The sequence below is a fragment of the Triturus cristatus genome, chromosome 3_1 (assembly GCF_964204655.1).
Source record: "Triturus cristatus chromosome 3_1, aTriCri1.1, whole genome shotgun sequence".
Lineage (NCBI taxonomy): Eukaryota > Metazoa > Chordata > Amphibia > Caudata > Salamandridae > Triturus > Triturus cristatus.
The window spans coordinates 25,963,553-25,981,108 of record NC_140583.1 but is presented as its reverse complement, the minus strand read 5'-3'; the positions used below and the strand labels follow the sequence as shown (position 1 = coordinate 25,981,108).

The 17,556-nt window shown below is 44.6% G+C and overlaps 1 protein-coding gene across 2 annotated transcripts in view; it reads right to left on the bottom strand.

The window, feature by feature from the left end:
* Positions 1–17,556, bottom strand: part of AMBRA1 (autophagy and beclin 1 regulator 1) — a 764,496-nt gene that overhangs the window by 362,965 nt on the left and 383,975 nt on the right. The gene's annotated exons all lie outside the window — the stretch shown is intronic.

Sequence of the window (17,556 nt, the reverse complement as noted above, 5' to 3'; positions counted from 1 at the left end):
TGGTGGTGGTGGACGTGTTGGTGGTGGTGGACGTGTTGGTGGTGGTGGTGGAGGTGGTGGTGGTGGAGGTGTTGGTGGTGGTGGAGGTGTTGGTGGTGGTGGAGGTGTTGGTCGTGGTGGAGGTGTTGGTGGAGGTGTTGGTGGTGGTGGAGGTGTTGGTGGTGGTGGAGGTGTTGGTGGTGGTGGAGGTGTTGGTGGTGGTGGAGGTGGTGGTGGTGGTGGAGGTGGTGGTGGTGGACGTGGTGCTGGTGGACGTGGTGGTGGTGGACGTGGTGGAGGATGTGGAGGACGTGGAGGACGTCGTGGTGGTGGAGGATGTGGTGGTGGTGGACGTGGTGGTGGACATGGTGGTGGACATGGTGGAGGACATGGTGGCGGACATGGTGATGGACGTGGTGGTGGTGGATGTGGTGGTGGACGTGGTGGTGGTGGACGTGGTGGTGGTGGACGTGGTGGTGGTGGACATGGTGGTGGTGGACATGGTGGTGGTGGACATGGTGGTGGTGGACATGGTGGTGGTGGACATGGTGGTGGTGGACATGGTGGATGTGGACATGGTGGATGTTGGAGGTGGTGGACATGGTGGTCGTGGACATGGTGGTGGTGGACATGGTGGTCGTGGACATGGTGGTGGACGTGGTGGTGGACGTGGTGGTGGTGGTGGACGTGGAGCTGGATGTGGTGGATGTGGAGGTGGTGGAAGTGGTGGTGGTGGTGGTGGACGTGGTGGTGGTGGTGGTGGTGGTGGACTTGGTGGTGGACGACTATTTGGTAGGAGGGTGCTGCCAGAATGCGGAAGGAGAGGAGGATCTCGAAGGGGGCACATGGGAGAGCAGAAAGGGGCCAAATATTATCCGGGTTCTCAGTTCCAACATATGTATTCAAAGTATTGGTTTCTAAAGTCATTTGATTCTTGCTGAGAAAAGAAACGTAATCGCCCTTCAAACACTGAAATTAATTTCTGTTTGCAGGCTTATATACTCATTCATCCTAGTCAAGCGTGTCCATGCACTATAAAATATAATGCTTTGGATTTTGTATCGTATTACTGCTTCCAGGGAGCTATCAGACGAGGAAAGGGTAACCTCCGCCATTTAGCAATAGGTCTTTTAGCCAGCTGAAAATATAAGTTAATATAGTGCGGAAGAGCACAAAACAAAACATTAAAAATAGACAGAGCCAATCGCAGCACGGGAGGGGCAAAGACCAAATCTGCAGAAGGGGGTAGAGGTGCGGCATGAGGCGTGCCATCGAATTGAAAGGCAACTGCGTGCCAGTTGCCTTTCAATTCGATGGCATCCCAGACACACACAGCATTTCCCTTGCGGGAGCGAGCAGGGGCACCATCTTTTTTCAACATAATTACAAACAGATGGTGCCAAAGCTCGCTCCCGCAAGGGAAACGCCAAACGTGCACGTGTTGCAATAAAAAGCAATGCAAAACATGCACGTTTTTGGCCAAAATGCTGATCGATTCCAAAAGGTCCACTCCTATGCAGCGCATGCGCGCTGCGTAGGCGAGACCTAATAAGAGTTAAAAAAATATCAAGGATTGATACTAAAAAGAAATTATAAAACAGGAGGAAAAAGATGAGAAGTTTGTTAAAAAGAACTGCAGGAACAAAAACATAAAAGGAGAATGGTGATAAAGAGAAACAGACAAGATATACAGGATCAGTTACACAGAAAAACATACATGAAGAAGAAGGAGGCGGAGAAGCAGGAAAGGAGAAAGAAAAGAAAGCAGGAGAGGGAGACAGGAGATGAAGAAAAGAGGACAGCTTCAGAAGAGGCATTGGCAAAGCTAATCGGTCTCACGCATGGGACCTATTGGCTTTGACAATGCATTAGCGCTGCTGCACGCCATCCCAGTGTGTGCAGCAAGGTAAGGAGTAGAAAAGACGCCTATGACACGGTTCCTAGGTCTTTCATTTCATTCACCAACCAAAGTTGGATTGATTAAAAAACAAGCTTTGTAAATGCAACAGGTCTTGCCTTTGATTAAGTTAAAGCCATTTGCTTTGCTAATGGTATTGTGTAGCAAAGCAAATGGCTTTAACTTAATGAAAGGCGAGACCTATTCCATTTGTAATGCTTTTTTATTTTTTTTGCGAGTTGTTCCGACTGCATGCATGGTACCTGCCAAACCCAGCCGTATTCCTCAGAGAGTTGGTGAAACGACTGTCGTCATTCCTTCTCATGAGGACGAAAGTGGCTTGCTGGTGACTACAGTGCACCGACGGGAGTATGGTAGTAAGAAGGGGAAAATAATCTGTCAAATTATGTGCCCTGTTGTGAAAGATTTTTACCCCAGAGATGTTTTTTTTACAGGAATGCCATTACAGTGCAGCCCCAAGCACTGATGGAACGCACACAGGTACAGCGCCAAGCACTCATGGTAATAACACACCTTCGTGTTAATTGCAAAGTTTTATATTTACCAGTTTTCAGTCAATCCTTATCTTGAATATTTTGCAATAATGAAATGCCGAGCTTAGCAGTTCCATGGCCTGCATCTGTGTTACTCAAGATAAAACGTACAGAACGCAGGCTTTGAAAACAGTTTATCTTTCCATATGTACTCTCGAGAAGAGCCGCAATCTCTCCAACTTTTATCTCTTCAATACAGAACTAATGCTGTAGTCTGATTGTACCAAGCTTCAATGTGCTCATGCATGTAAACGCCATCATGCACAAAGGTGCGCTGACTATATGTGTAGTGTGAATGTTTAACCTGCTGTATCGCACTGCAAGCATGGGAAATAAATGAGGGCTTGTATCTAGGCAGTAGAAGAAACCTACAAAGAGAACTTAATTTCCTATCATCCATCTGCACAGAAAGGGACGTCACTGGATTTCCGATCATCCATCGTACAGGAAGTGACATAACTGGTTTCCGTTTCCCGCCCGCGGCACCCTGCACTCCTCTTTTCCACGAACTACGTAATGGCGGCTGCAAAATGGATGAAAGGATGCGTGCAGCAGGCACAGCTGCGCCTATCTGCACCTGCACCGTGTCCAGCACCAGGGACCCTGGTTCTGTCCCAAGCCCCGCTACAGTGCTGCACTCCTCTGTGCTTTCAGGCCTGGCTGCCGCTGACCGCACTGCTGCCCCACTGCACCATACAACGATGAATGAGAGTTCACATGTGTCTCCTGCATGTTCTTATGATCAACCACTCCTACGCCAACAGCATCCAGCAGCCCACTTGCTAATAGCTCAAACCCACGAAATGCGACACCTATTGCATTGCAAATGCTTTTTTTTCAACTATGGGAATTACAGGAAATTAAAAAGAACTTTTTAATTAGAAAGTTGTTAAGAAAAATACAATTTACTCTTCATCACCAAATTTGTTTGTAGAGCCGCAAGAGATACAGTGGAGCAGATCTGCCACAAAGTACAATAACACAAGCATTTGCAATGCAATTGGTCTCCCATTAGTGAAAGTTGGAGTTAATGGTGTAAATGACAATGTCTTTTGTTTATGGAGTGGATGTATGTAGTGTGGAGTTTAATTATATGGATTGGATTGAACTTGTTAGTTGTGGAATTGTGTGGGGTGGAGTAGTGTGTGTGTATTTGTGTAGTGGAATTATTTGGATAGTAATTATGTGGTATTAAATTAGCTCGAATTATGTAGAAGGGGATTGAGTGTTAAGGAGTGTAAATATTGTATTGGCATGTTGTCTTGTGGCGTGGTATGTAGTGGAATTTAATTATGTGGTGAGCTGTTGAATTGTGTGACATGATGTTGAATTTTGAGGTGTGGATTGGATGCATTTGTTGTCTAAGTGTGTTGATTTCAATAATGTGGTTTGTTGTTGAATTATGTGGTGCAGAATGGAAATGTGTGGAGCTTAATTGCGTGGAACTGTGTGGCATTTTGAGTGAAATTATGCTGATGGGAACTATTTGGCATGGTATGGAGTGTATTTGTATGGATGGTTGCTATGTGGCATAGTGGTTTTATGTGGGCTGTATTTATCTGGTATTTAGAAATGTGTAATTAGGTGGCAATGATTAACGTGCACATATGTGCAAAGGCTATATTGAATGTACTTTATTATCCTTTATGAATAACGGTAAAAACAGCTGCAGGAGGACTGTTAAAATTGTGTTTGCAGGGCCTGTTTTAGCCTTAGTAAGTTGTTGGATGCAAAGTTACCAGACAGAAACCGCCGCAACATTTCCAAAAAATAAATAAACACAGATCCTGGAGATGCTGCCAGAAAGAGTACTTAAATGAAGGGTTTCAGGTGATATTACAATGTGGATGCAGCACTTTAAACCATCCCTTGCCCATGACTTGGAAAAGAAATAACTTTTTAAACATAATTTAGGTGGCGAATGCAGATTTAATGAATAAAGCTTCAGCAGCATTCAAATGTTTAAAAATGCAAACTCTAAACATGTTTCCTGAAATAGGCATCCCAGACACACACAGCATTTCCCTTGCGGGAGCGAGCAGGGGCACCATCTGTTTTCAACATAATTACAAACAGATGGTGCCAAAGCTCGCTCCCGCAAGGGAAACGCCAAACGTGCACGTGTTGCAATAAAAAGCAATGCAAAACGTGCACGTGTTGCAATAAAAAGCAATGCAAAACATGCACGTTTTTGGCCAAAATGCTGATCGATTCCAAAAGGTCCACTCCTATGCAGCGCATGCGCGCTGCGTAGGCGAGACCTAATAAGAGTTAAAAAAATATCAAGGATTGATACTAAAAAGAAATTATAAAACAGGAGGAAAAAGATGAGAAGTTTGTTAAAAAGAACTGCAGGAACAAAAACATAAAAGGAGAATGGTGATAAAGAGAAACAGACAAGATATACAGGATCAGTTACACAGAAAAACATACATGAAGAAGAAGGAGGCGGAGAAGCAGGAAAGGAGAAAGAAAAGAAAGCAGGAGAGGGAGACAGGAGATGAAGAAAAGAGGACAGCTTCAGAAGAGGCATTGGCAAAGCTAATCGGTCTCACGCATGGGACCTATTGGCTTTGACAATGCATTAGCGCTGCTGCACGCCATCCCAGTGTGTGCAGCAAGGTAAGGAGTAGAAAAGACGCCTATGACACGGTTCCTAGGTCTTTCATTTCATTCACCAACCAAAGTTGGATTGATTAAAAAACAAGCTTTGTAAATGCAACAGGTCTTGCCTTTGATTAAGTTAAAGCCATTTGCTTTGCTAATGGTATTGTGTAGCAAAGCAAATGGCTTTAACTTAATGAAAGGCGAGACCTATTCCATTTGTAATGCTTTTTTATTTTTTTTGCGAGTTGTTCCGACTGCATGCATGGTACCTGCCAAACCCAGCCGTATTCCTCAGAGAGTTGGTGAAACGACTGTCGTCATTCCTTCTCATGAGGACGAAAGTGGCTTGCTGGTGACTACAGTGCACCGACGGGAGTATGGTAGTAAGAAGGGGAAAATAATCTGTCAAATTATGTGCCCTGTTGTGAAAGATTTTTACCCCAGAGATGTTTTTTTTACAGGAATGCCATTACAGTGCAGCCCCAAGCACTGATGGAACGCACACAGGTACAGCGCCAAGCACTCATGGTAATAACACACCTTCGTGTTAATTGCAAAGTTTTATATTTACCAGTTTTCAGTCAATCCTTATCTTGAATATTTTGCAATAATGAAATGCCGAGCTTAGCAGTTCCATGGCCTGCATCTGTGTTACTCAAGATAAAACGTACAGAACGCAGGCTTTGAAAACAGTTTATCTTTCCATATGTACTCTCGAGAAGAGCCGCAATCTCTCCAACTTTTATCTCTTCAATACAGAACTAATGCTGTAGTCTGATTGTACCAAGCTTCAATGTGCTCATGCATGTAAACGCCATCATGCACAAAGGTGCGCTGACTATATGTGTAGTGTGAATGTTTAACCTGCTGTATCGCACTGCAAGCATGGGAAATAAATGAGGGCTTGTATCTAGGCAGTAGAAGAAACCTACAAAGAGAACTTAATTTCCTATCATCCATCTGCACAGAAAGGGACGTCACTGGATTTCCGATCATCCATCGTACAGGAAGTGACATAACTGGTTTCCGTTTCCCGCCCGCGGCACCCTGCACTCCTCTTTTCCACGAACTACGTAATGGCGGCTGCAAAATGGATGAAAGGATGCGTGCAGCAGGCACAGCTGCGCCTATCTGCACCTGCACCGTGTCCAGCACCAGGGACCCTGGTTCTGTCCCAAGCCCCGCTACAGTGCTGCACTCCTCTGTGCTTTCAGGCCTGGCTGCCGCTGACCGCACTGCTGCCCCACTGCACCATACAACGATGAATGAGAGTTCACATGTGTCTCCTGCATGTTCTTATGATCAACCACTCCTACGCCAACAGCATCCAGCAGCCCACTTGCTAATAGCTCAAACCCACGAAATGCGACACCTATTGCATTGCAAATGCTTTTTTTTCAACTATGGGAATTACAGGAAATTAAAAAGAACTTTTTAATCAGAAAGTTGTTAAGAAAAATACAATTTACTCTTCATCACCAAATTTGTTTGTAGAGCCGCAAGAGATACAGTGGAGCAGATCTGCCACAAAGTACAATAACACAAGCATTTGCAATGCAATTGGTCTCCCATTAGTGAAAATTGGAGTTAATGGTGTAAATGACAATGTCTTTTGTTTATGGAGTGGATGTATGTAGTGTGGAGTTTAATTATATGGATTGGATTGAACTTGTTAGTTGTGGAATTGTGTGGGGTGGAGTAGTGTGTGTGTATTTGTGTAGTGGAATTATTTGGATAGTAATTATGTGGTATTAAATTAGCTCGAATTATGTAGAAGGGGATTGAGTGTTAAGGAGTGTAAATATTGTATTGGCATGTTGTCTTGTGGCGTGGTATGTAGTGGAATTTAATTATGTGGTGAGCTGTTGAATTGTGTGACATGATGTTGAATTTTGAGGTGTGGATTGGATGCATTTGTTGTCTAAGTGTGTTGATTTCAATAATGTGGTTTGTTGTTGAATTATGTGGTGCAGAATGGAAATGTGTGGAGCTTAATTGCGTGGAACTGTGTGGCATTTTGAGTGAAATTATGCTGATGGGAACTATTTGGCATGGTATGGAGTGTATTTGTATGGATGGTTGCTATGTGGCATAGTGGTTTTATGTGGGCTGTATTTATCTGGTATTTAGAAATGTGTAATTAGGTGGCAATGATTAACGTGCACATATGTGCAAAGGCTATATTGAATGTACTTTATTATCCTTTATGAATAACGGTAAAAACAGCTGCAGGAGGACTGTTAAAATTGTGTTTGCAGGGCCTGTTTTAGCCTTAGTAAGTTGTTGGATGCAAAGTTACCAGACAGAAACCGCCGCAACATTTCCAAAAAATAAATAAACACAGATCCTGGAGATGCTGCCAGAAAGAGTACTTAAATGAAGGGTTTCAGGTGATATTACAATGTGGATGCAGCACTTTAAACCATCCCTTGCCCATGACTTGGAAAAGAAATAACTTTTTAAACATAATTTAGGTGGCGAATGCAGATTTAATGAATAAAGCTTCAGCAGCCTTCAAATGTTTAAAAATGCAAACTCTAAACATGTTTCCTGAAATAGGATTAGAACTCAGACATACAAAGTGCACAGTAATCTAAATACAAAGTCTTGATCTGCTAGTGTGCTGGGTTTATGAAACTGCCCTGGTGACATTACATGTGAAGTCTAATGGCTCACTGTAGGAGGGTGGAGTAGCAGACGCAGCCATAAATCTGAGCAGGGAGCTCATTTATGGAAAAGAGCCACCTAGTGATGCAAAGAGGCCCAGCTCGGCAGGTGCTCATGTGAGAAAATAAATAGCTGTTGTGTGTGAAAAGTGTGGCAGAGCAGAAAGAATACAGAGGAGCAGGACAGCATGCCAGGTCCGTCATGTGGGGGAAGTGCACAGAGCAGAGAGGCATACTGGCGAGAGAGCCATAAAAGCACAGATGTGGGGGGGAAGAGCTACAGAAGGGAGACCTCTGAAACAGCCCTGCCGCTGCGCATCGGGGTTGAACTAATGCCAATCAAGTCATTTTCCCCTCATTCCAGCACAAAAATTAGAAAAATTGAGCAATAAATCTTACAGGCTATAAATAAATGAATAGTACGTTAAACACAAAACATGTACAACAAATAGCAACCGTAAATGGCGCCTGAAAATAAAGTGACCATTGCGTTTCAAAATCGGAATGTTTTTATTTATGTAGCTATAAGAAAGCAATGCTTTGTTAATTTGCACAAGCACAGTGGCACACAATAATGGGTGCAGACTGCAAATAAACAGATTGCTGCGTGGTGAAATTTTGAAGAGTGCTTCACGTTTGCAATTAAACTCTAGGCAAACGCTTTCGAGAAACACGAACCGCTGCAGTGCTGGGGCCAAGGTGTCCTCTGTTAGCCTCAGTCGGGGGCACACACAAGTGCACCATTAAAGACCCCGGCAGTGGGGTAGCGGGGGGGGGCAGCGAGGATCTGCGGCATGCAGCTGAAGTGCTCTCTGGAGTCAAGGTGCAGCAGCAGTAACCTGAAAAGTGTGAGGAAGAGCGGCTACTTGCGCAGGCACAAGAGGTTTTTCGTGCAGCTGGGGCCAGGAGAGACGCCTGAGGAGCCGGCCCAAGTACTAGGAGATTGAAAAGAAGTGGCATAACAGGCCGCCCATGCGCAGCATTTCGCTCGACTCCTCTAAGTAACACGATAAAAACAAACGTAAAACCATGATGGAGCAGCGATTATTGCAGTTTTATATAGCGCGTACTCCACACAAAGATATTGGATTACTGTGCATGAGCACCGGTTAAATTACACAAGATCACATTCATGTTTTGAGGCACGGGGAGAAGTGATGTGCCCAGAATGACAGGATTTTGAGTACGCTGAGATTCAATCATGGTTCTCAAATTCGAAATTCTGCAGTTCTGGTTGTAACGCCACAGTCAACCCTGCAGCTGGACAGACATGGAGATTAAGACGCACAGCGCCATTAAACGGAGCCTTGCTGGTGGTCGTGTACGACAACTTGTATTTTGCTGCTTCCGTCATTGCATACAGATATGCAATACTGATAAAGCAAGTAACATTACACCTACAACAAGCCAGGGCTATTGGCTTTGCCAATGGTTGTTGTTTGTGTAAGATCAATCAGCAACAACTACGGCTTCCTTGTATACAACATTGAAAATGCTTCCATTCTGAAATGATGAGACTGAAAGAACTATAACAAGTCTCCTTGAAGTTACCTCAAAAGCAGTGACGAGTGGCACTGATCTCTTGTCTTTATGGGGCCATGTGTTTCTAATTAGAAACACATGGCCCCATCAAGATAAGAAAGTGCTTTGCGACAGCAGCAAAGCAGGCCACTGAGTCCGAATCGGAAGCGAAAGGGTGTGAACCCAAAACTCATTTCCAATGGCAGGCCACCGTTTAGCATAAACGGTGACGCCAGCCAATGGAAATGAAGGGCGGTGCTTCAAGCCCTCTCCTGAAAGTCGTTCTCAACAATAAATCTCGCCGAGCGATCAGCGCATGCGCTGCCGCGCTAGGCAAGACCTAAATAGTAGCACAAAAACCTTTGCTTATTTGCATGGGGGAAGAAACAGTCACATGGAGAGCGAGTGGGGGGAGCATCATGGAGTCCATTGGTGGGGGTAGCAACACAGAGGACGAGTGTGGGGCAAAGCAACAGAGAGGGCACAATGGGGGAAGCAACATGGATGGTAACATATACTATTGGGGAAAGGGAAGCATGTGTGAGAGAGCAACAAAGAGCGTGGGCAGGGGGGGAGAGAAGTACATGAGAGAGATAGCTGGAAAACACATGCACTCTCAGGGAGTGCTTAAAAGAAAAACAGAGTCTAAAAGACAGCACTGGAAGGACACAAGTAATGAGGGCATACTCCAGGGGAGCGACAAACACAAGAAAAAGAAGGAAAGCTCACACTAGCGAACTAAAAAGCAAGCAAACAAACAAGAGTGACAATAAAACAAACCAACATGAAGCAACGGTTCTAAACCCACCATAAACACACAATAGGTATTTGCGCCGGAGGAAAGGCAGGAGAAAAATGGAAAGAGGGGAGAGAAAGGGATGGCGAATCAAAGATATAAAAATAAAGTGAGCCAACAAGGCTGAGAAACGGAAAAGACAAAAAGGACTGACAGGAGAGGGGTTAAGAGACAAATGAGAGAGACTGGACAAACTTAAAAAAAGGAGCAGAGAAAGGAGGGAAAGAAAAACAGGAGAGGTAAAGGAGTGGCAGAAATAGGACCGGAAATACACGATAGGGGTGAAGAAACAGAAGGGAAGGCAGGAGAGAGATGGAAAACCAGGATAGAAAAGGAAGGACGCGGCAGCAGAACAGCAGGGAAAAGACTTCAAGGCTTAATTATGTAAACGTGCCATCTCTTCTAGGTCAAAAAACATGCTTTGTAATATCATTTACAATTTGAAATCGGCCATGATTGTGCACTTTGGTAGCCCATACTAAAGAGAAAAATAATATAAGGAAAATGACGAGCGATGAGGTGCTCTAGAACAGATGTAATAACACCACAGTGGAGATTTGGAAAGGATTCACATCAGAAAAGAAAACGAATCCTTTATAAACTGAACCTTCCAACTGCTGGTCTGAATGAATGAATGGAGTGGAGGTAGAATCTTTTTGGAAGCGGCTCAGCAGCTTCGTTGCATCCTCGCTCCACCACAGTGGAGACCTGCTGAGTGAGTGCAGAGAGAGTGATCATTCATTAATGCCCAAAGACTGAGATGGGGAACCCTCCTGCATGAGGTGTCTATCTGCCTACGAGCTCTTCTCCATAAACCCTCTTGTACGTGGCTGGTCATCCTCACTCGGTCAGTCACTGGATTAAAGGCTGCTTTGGGATTACCAGTGAGGGGGTACCACACTCCATTGTGCACCTCCCTCCACCAGCAGACGTTTCAGCTTCACATGCAGCTGACATCTCTGGGTGGGAAGCAGAGAGAAAATATGGAAGAACTGGCAGGAATGTTATGGTAATGCCAATGTCCTCACTTATCCTGCATTTGTCAGAGCCCAGCTTGTGTGGCCGATAAGTGCGAACCCTGCAATGACCTACGCCTGTGGAAGCCATAATATCGCATCGGCCCGCTCTTTAGAGGCCCTTTGCTACATGGCAAACTCCAGAGTGCCAGGGCCTTTCCCTCTTGTATTACCCAACCTTTGCCACTCTGAAGCACATGACTATGGACATTCACAAGACTGAGTGTGCTTTAAAGATGCAACCACAGGTCTGTGATCACGATGTCGCTATTTATTCTGCATCATCATAAGGTTACTCGGTATACGAGGTCTATTCAGACAGACTTCAGAATGGCACAAAAGGGGCAAATAATTATTTGCATTCTGTGAAAATGCCTTTAATGTTTACAAAAAGCAGTTTATTTGCAATTATCGATTCACGAAACAAACAATTCATACTACAGACTTAGTCAATTTTAAATAAAATGCAGGATGTATTAAGTTTGGCTTTATAGCTTTCCTGCCATTTAGGAAGCATTTTAGGTTAAAAATATCCACATTTTTCAGACAGTGATGGTCTTTCTCTTCTTAAAAAATATAGAACGTATTGCCACTATTGGGAAAACAGGTCTCTTGAACTTCAGTAGAAATTTCTGCAAACCAGTGAGGTGTGTAAGAAAGCCTTACGAGGAAGGAAAGCTGACAAAATACATAGAATTCTATCAATTCTATTAGCTAAAATACCTGCAAGTAGAAAAAAGCTCACAGGCTGGACAAAGGGTTCACTAAGATACTGGAAATGTGGGAAAGTATTTGTGTAGCATGAGAATTTGCGGCTACTTAACGCCGAGGCTGAAGAGAGCTTTGAGATTTAAGAGAAGCAGCATTCGGCCCCAGCTGTGAGAGTCCCCCTCAGTGGGCGGGTTTTACAGAAGGCCATCAAACGGCACCAGGACTTGAAGGAGAACCACATGGTTACTTACCAGTAGGAGTAGTTTTGCAGCTTGAAGAGTTTTCTAGATTCAAATGCTGTGCATCATTCCGCCATCTAGTGGTTGTGTCCGGAATGGTCTTTTCTTCCCCTCTTGTTTTGGTCGCTTTGGTGCCCGGTACGTCCCCTGTGTGACGTCAGAGGGTCTCCTGGAGGTCGACGTGCATGGTAGCCATCTTTGGATTTTTTTTTTCTGTTTATATGTCCTTTCATCCTTGTGATGGTCCTGTTTTAAAATACTGATGTGCTTTGCATCAGATTATCTAGCGGTTTCTCCCGTGTTTGGGAGGCTGTGGTGGACGGAAGATTTAGCAAACAGGTATTGAATCACCCTCTGTCCAATATGAGCTTCCTTTTTCATTTGTATATCCACACAATAATGCTTTGTAAAGGTGTGTGGTGATGCCCATGTTGCTGCTGCGCAGATGTCATCGATGGGCACATTGGCCATAAAGGGTAGCGTTGCTCCTTTCTTCCTAGTGGAGTGAGCTGTTGGTTGTATTGTTGTTTCTTTTTTGGCCTTGGTATAGCTTAATTGGATAGCTTGTACTATGCATCTTGCAATAGTTCCTTTAGTGACAGCTGATATGAATGCGCAACAAACGACTGCTTTGCTTTCCTGGTTGGTTCTGTTTTTGCAGGTAGTACAGTAGTGCTCTCCTTACATCCCAGGTATAAGGCTTCTTTCTGCTTTAGTCTTAGGATTTTTGAAGAAAACTGGCAAGATGATGTTTTGATTTAGGTGATATTTTGTTACCACCTTTGGTAAGAACTGCAAATTAGTCTTTAAGATTACCTTATCCTTGTGGATTTGCAAATAGGGTTCGTGTATAGTTAATGCTAGTAGTTCACTCACTCTCCTCAGTGATGTTAAAGCAATGAGAAAGGCTGTTTTGAGAGTAATGTGTTTGAGGTCAGCTGTAAGCATGGGCTCAAAAGGTTTAGCCATTAGTTGAGACAGCACCGTATTTAAACTCCATGTTGGTACAGAAGCAGCTCTTGGTGGAGCTATTCTTTTTGCTCCTTCTAAAAACCTTTTTATGACTGGTCTTGTAAAAAAACTTTTACATGTTTTTCCTCTTCTGTATGCCACTATTGCAGCAAGGTGCACTTTTAGGTTGGAAAAATTGATGTTGCGGTCTAAGAGGTAGCTAAGGTATGTGACTACTGTTTCCTGTGTAGTTTTGTTATTAGCGGTGCACCATGTGGTATATCGCTTCCAGTTTGCTGTATAGCATTTCCTTGTTGACCCTTTTAGAATTTTCATGGTTCTGGACGGCGGATTGAGGTGTCCAAATTCTATGTATTTAGGCGCCAGGCTGCTAGTTGTAGTGTCGCTGGTTCTGGGTAAAATATTTGGCCCTGTTGCATTGTCAGCAGTTCTCTCTCTGCTTTGATCCGGATCATCTCTCCTTTGGAGAGTTCTAGGAGAGTTGAGTACCATGTTTGTCTTGGCGAACAAGGGGCTATGAGGATCATATTTGTTCCTTGTTCTTTTGCTTTTTGTAGTACCCTTTGCATCAGGGGAACTGGTGGAAAGGTGTAGACAAATGTCTGTGACCAGTTGAGGTAAAGTGCATTTCCCTTTGACAGGTGATGTGGAAACCTGGACGTAAAGTTTCAGCATTTCTTGTTCTGCATTGTTGCAAAGAGGTCCAACACCGGCGTTCCCCAGATGTTGAATAGGTATTGTACTGTTTGCTTTATCTCCCATTCGTGTGAACAACTGTTTTGTCTACTTAGCTGGTCTGCTGTGATGTTGTCTACCCCTGGTAGATGTACTGTCTGCAGATTGATTTGTTGTGGTATCGCCCATTGCCAGATTTCCTGCGCAAGTTTGCTCAGGAGAAAGAAATTCGTTCCACCCTGTTTGTTCAGGTAGAACATTGTAGTTGTGTTGTCTGTTTGTGTTAGAATGGTTTTCCCGTGAACCTTTTTCTGGAATGCTTTGAGTGCCAGTAGAACAGTTTTCATTTCTAAGAAATTGATGTGCTTCATGGAGTCTTGTTCGCTCCACTGACTATGAACCCTTAGCTGGTTGAGATGTGCTCCCCAACCGTTGAGGGATGTATCCGTGGTGATTGTCATAGATCGAGTTGTGTTCCAGAAAGGTCTCCCCTGTGCTATGTTGTTGGATGCCCACCAGTATGTCCCTGCTTGCACCTTTTGTGTAGTAACCACTAGATCTTACCAACTCCCTGGGGCTTGTGACCAGCTGTTGGTGAGCCATTCCTGTATTGGGCGCATGTGTAGGCGAGCGTGAGGGATGAGTGGGATGCATGATGCCATCATGCCCATGAGTTTCATTACCTTCCTCACTGTCAGAGACTGTCCCCTCTGGTAGAGGGCAGTTTTGTTGAGGATAGCTTGTATCCGGTTCCATGCAGGATAAGCCATTGCGTCTTTTGTATTCAGTCTTGCTCCCAGGAAGGCCTTGTCTTTTCTTTTTGTGGGGTTGCTGACAATATTTTGTGGTTTATAGAAAGACCCAGGCTTTTTAGCATTTGAATTGTTTTTTGAACATGATTGTGGCATATTTGTTTTGTGCATCCCCTTATTAGCCAATCGTCCAGGTAGGGGTATACGTAGATCGTTTCTCCTCTCAGGTGTGCCGCCACTGCGGCCAGGAACTTTGTGAACACCCGTGGAGCTGATTTTATTCCGAACGGGAGTACCTTGAATTGGTAGTGTGTTCCATTGTGTAGTAATCTTGGGTACTTTCTGTGTCTTTTGTTCATTGGGATATGCAAATAGGCGTCTTTGAGGTATATTGTTGCTAGAAAATCTCCCTTTTGGATTTGTGGGATTATTTCTTGAAGGGTACACGTTTTGAAGTGTTGTGTAAGCATAAACCTGTTATGAATCATCGTAATTCCATAATTGTCCTTAGAGTTAGATCTTGTTTTAGTACAAGGAAGTATGGTTAGTAGTTTCCTGTGAGCCATTCCTGTTTTGGTACTATTTCTATTGCCTGTTTTAGATACAGTTCTTTGATCTCTGCGTTTAGCAGTATTTGTTCCGATTTGGATAATTTTCTTATCTACAGTGGATTTGCAGGTCGTTTTTTTGTTAGCTCTATGCAATATCCATGTTGTACCAAATGTAATATCCATTTGTCCGTTGAGATCCTTTCCCATTGGCTGTGGAAAAAGGATATTCTTTCCCCCACTGGTGTTCTGTGTGGGTACTTTTTTGTGTCGAAGTCAGTTTGAGTCATTACCTCTCCCTCTGGGGGTTTGGCCTCTTCCTCTGCCATTACCTCGCCCTCGAAAGGGCTGCTTCTGTTGTTGCCAGCCCTGGTAACCCGACTGTTGACCCATCTGTTGGTTTTGGTTCAGTCCCTGAGACTGTTGCAGCATTTGCTGGCTTTAGCTGAAGCTGTCTCTCCCTGTGGTTTTTCTGTTAGAGAAACCTCCTCTTTTGAAAGATCCTCTTTGCTGCAGGGCCCCCATTGCCCTTGCTGTTTCATTGTCCTTCTTTATCTGTTGAAGGGATTCATCCACTTCTTTGCCAAATAGATCTTGCTTGTTAAAGGGCCCGTTAATGATTGATGGCTGAACTTCTTGTTTGAATCCTGAAATCCTGAGCCAGGCATGCCTTCGGAGCATGGTCTCCGTGCACATTTGTCTGCTTGCGGTATCTGCTAAACCTAGTGCAGATTTTAGGCAGGTATTAGCCACATTTTTTCCCTCTTGGACCACCGCTCTTGCTCTTTTCTTATGCTCCTCTTGGAGTTTATGAACTCCTCAATTTCATCCCACTGTTGGTGGCCATATCTGTTCAGCAGGGCATTTGAGTTGGCAATGCGCAACTGCGTTGCTGCTTCTTTCTCCATCCTTCTACCCACCAAGTCCATCCTTTTGCTCTCCTTTTCTGGTGAAGGTCCTGTGTTGGAGACTGCATTTGTTCCCCTCCTGGCAGTTGTTACGATGATAGAATCAGGTATAACATTTCCCTGTATATATTTCGTGTCTTTTGAAGAGAGCCTATATTTTTTCTCCCCTCTAGGAGTTACCCCTCTGTTAGAAGCTGGCTCCTTGAAGGCTTCCTTGCCTTGGTCCAGGATACTTGGCAACATGGGTAGACATTGTGTCCCCTTTGTTGCAGGTGCCAGGGTTTCCAACAGGAATCATGTATCCCCCCTTTTCTTCCTCTAGGGGCACCCCAAACTGGTTTGCTGCCCTGTTAACGATTTTGTTGTAGAAAGCAATGTCATCTGGGGGTGATATTTTTGAAGGATAGTTGCAGATTTCCTCCTCTGGACTCTCGGTGTCGAGATTGTTCCATTCGTCTTCAAAGATTTCTTCGTTTTCCTTCTCCTCCGGTACGTTTCCGTAATCTCGGGTTCTTCGCCTCGAGGTTCCAGCGTCTGTGGGGATTCGAGGATACCTTCTTTCTCTCCTTCGGCGTCTTCAGCCTCTTCGGCGTCAACGTTTTCTGGTTCCACTTCCGGTGCTTTAAGGATTAGAAAATCTTTTAATGATTCGTCGAATTCCTTTTTTCTCTGTAATAGCGCAGCCATTTCTTCCTCGAGTCTTCTCTTTTTCTTTTCGACTTTGAGGGCCCTTACGGCGTCGGGAGGCTGGGGACTTCTTTTCTTTTCAGCGTCGACGTTAGTTTTTGGCGTCGTGCCCTTTTTTGCAGGTTTGTCATAGTCAACCCTTGGCTTTGGAGCCTTGTGCAATCTCCCCTCTTCGGTAACCTTTGGATGGGTGCCGTGGGTTTCTTTTGATCGCGGCTGACCTTCGATCGCCATTTTGTTCGGCGTCGAGCTGCCTTTGTCGTTTTTGGTTCGTGGCCCTTCGGTTCTGACGGATCATCAAGTCTTACCTTCTCCGTCTTCTTTTTCGACTCCTTCGCCTCGTTTTTGGCGTCTTTTTCTAGAATTTTGACGTCTGATCCTTAAAGTGTTGATTCTGCTAGAGCTGCATGATCCTCTTCGTCGCTAGATATGTACCTCATGGAAGGTTTTTTTGTCGACTACGACATTGTGGTGTAGTGGGCCTGTCTCTGGTTATGACGCGTCCTGAGAGTCTTCGGCAGGAATGCTGCACAGGCCGCACAATCTTTGTCCTGGTGATCCTTGAGCAGGTAGAGGTTGCACACGGTGTGTGGATCTCGTTGTGCGTACTTGTGGTGGCACTTTGGGCAGAATTTGAAAGGGGCCTTCTCCATGGCCCCTCCCTCACCATTTGTGGCCCGGAGAGGTCCTCTGGTGTTGAAAAAGGCCGCTCTGCTTCTGTCAATGACTACGCGTCATTGCTCGATATCTCTTCGTTGATCTTTCGATGACGATCTTTTTCTTGAAGTTTTTTCAGGAAAACGCAAACTTTTTTCAGAGCTTCCCATCTTGGTTCCAGACCCAACTGCGGAAAAAAAGAATCTGAAGATTGCCACCACACACGTCGACCTCCAGGATAAAGTCTGACGTCACACAGGGGACGTACCTGGTACCAAACGGTGGTCGGCAGCGACCAAAACAAGAGAAGAAGAAAAATAAATTCCGGACCCAACCACTAGATGGCGGAATGATGCACAGAATGTGAATCC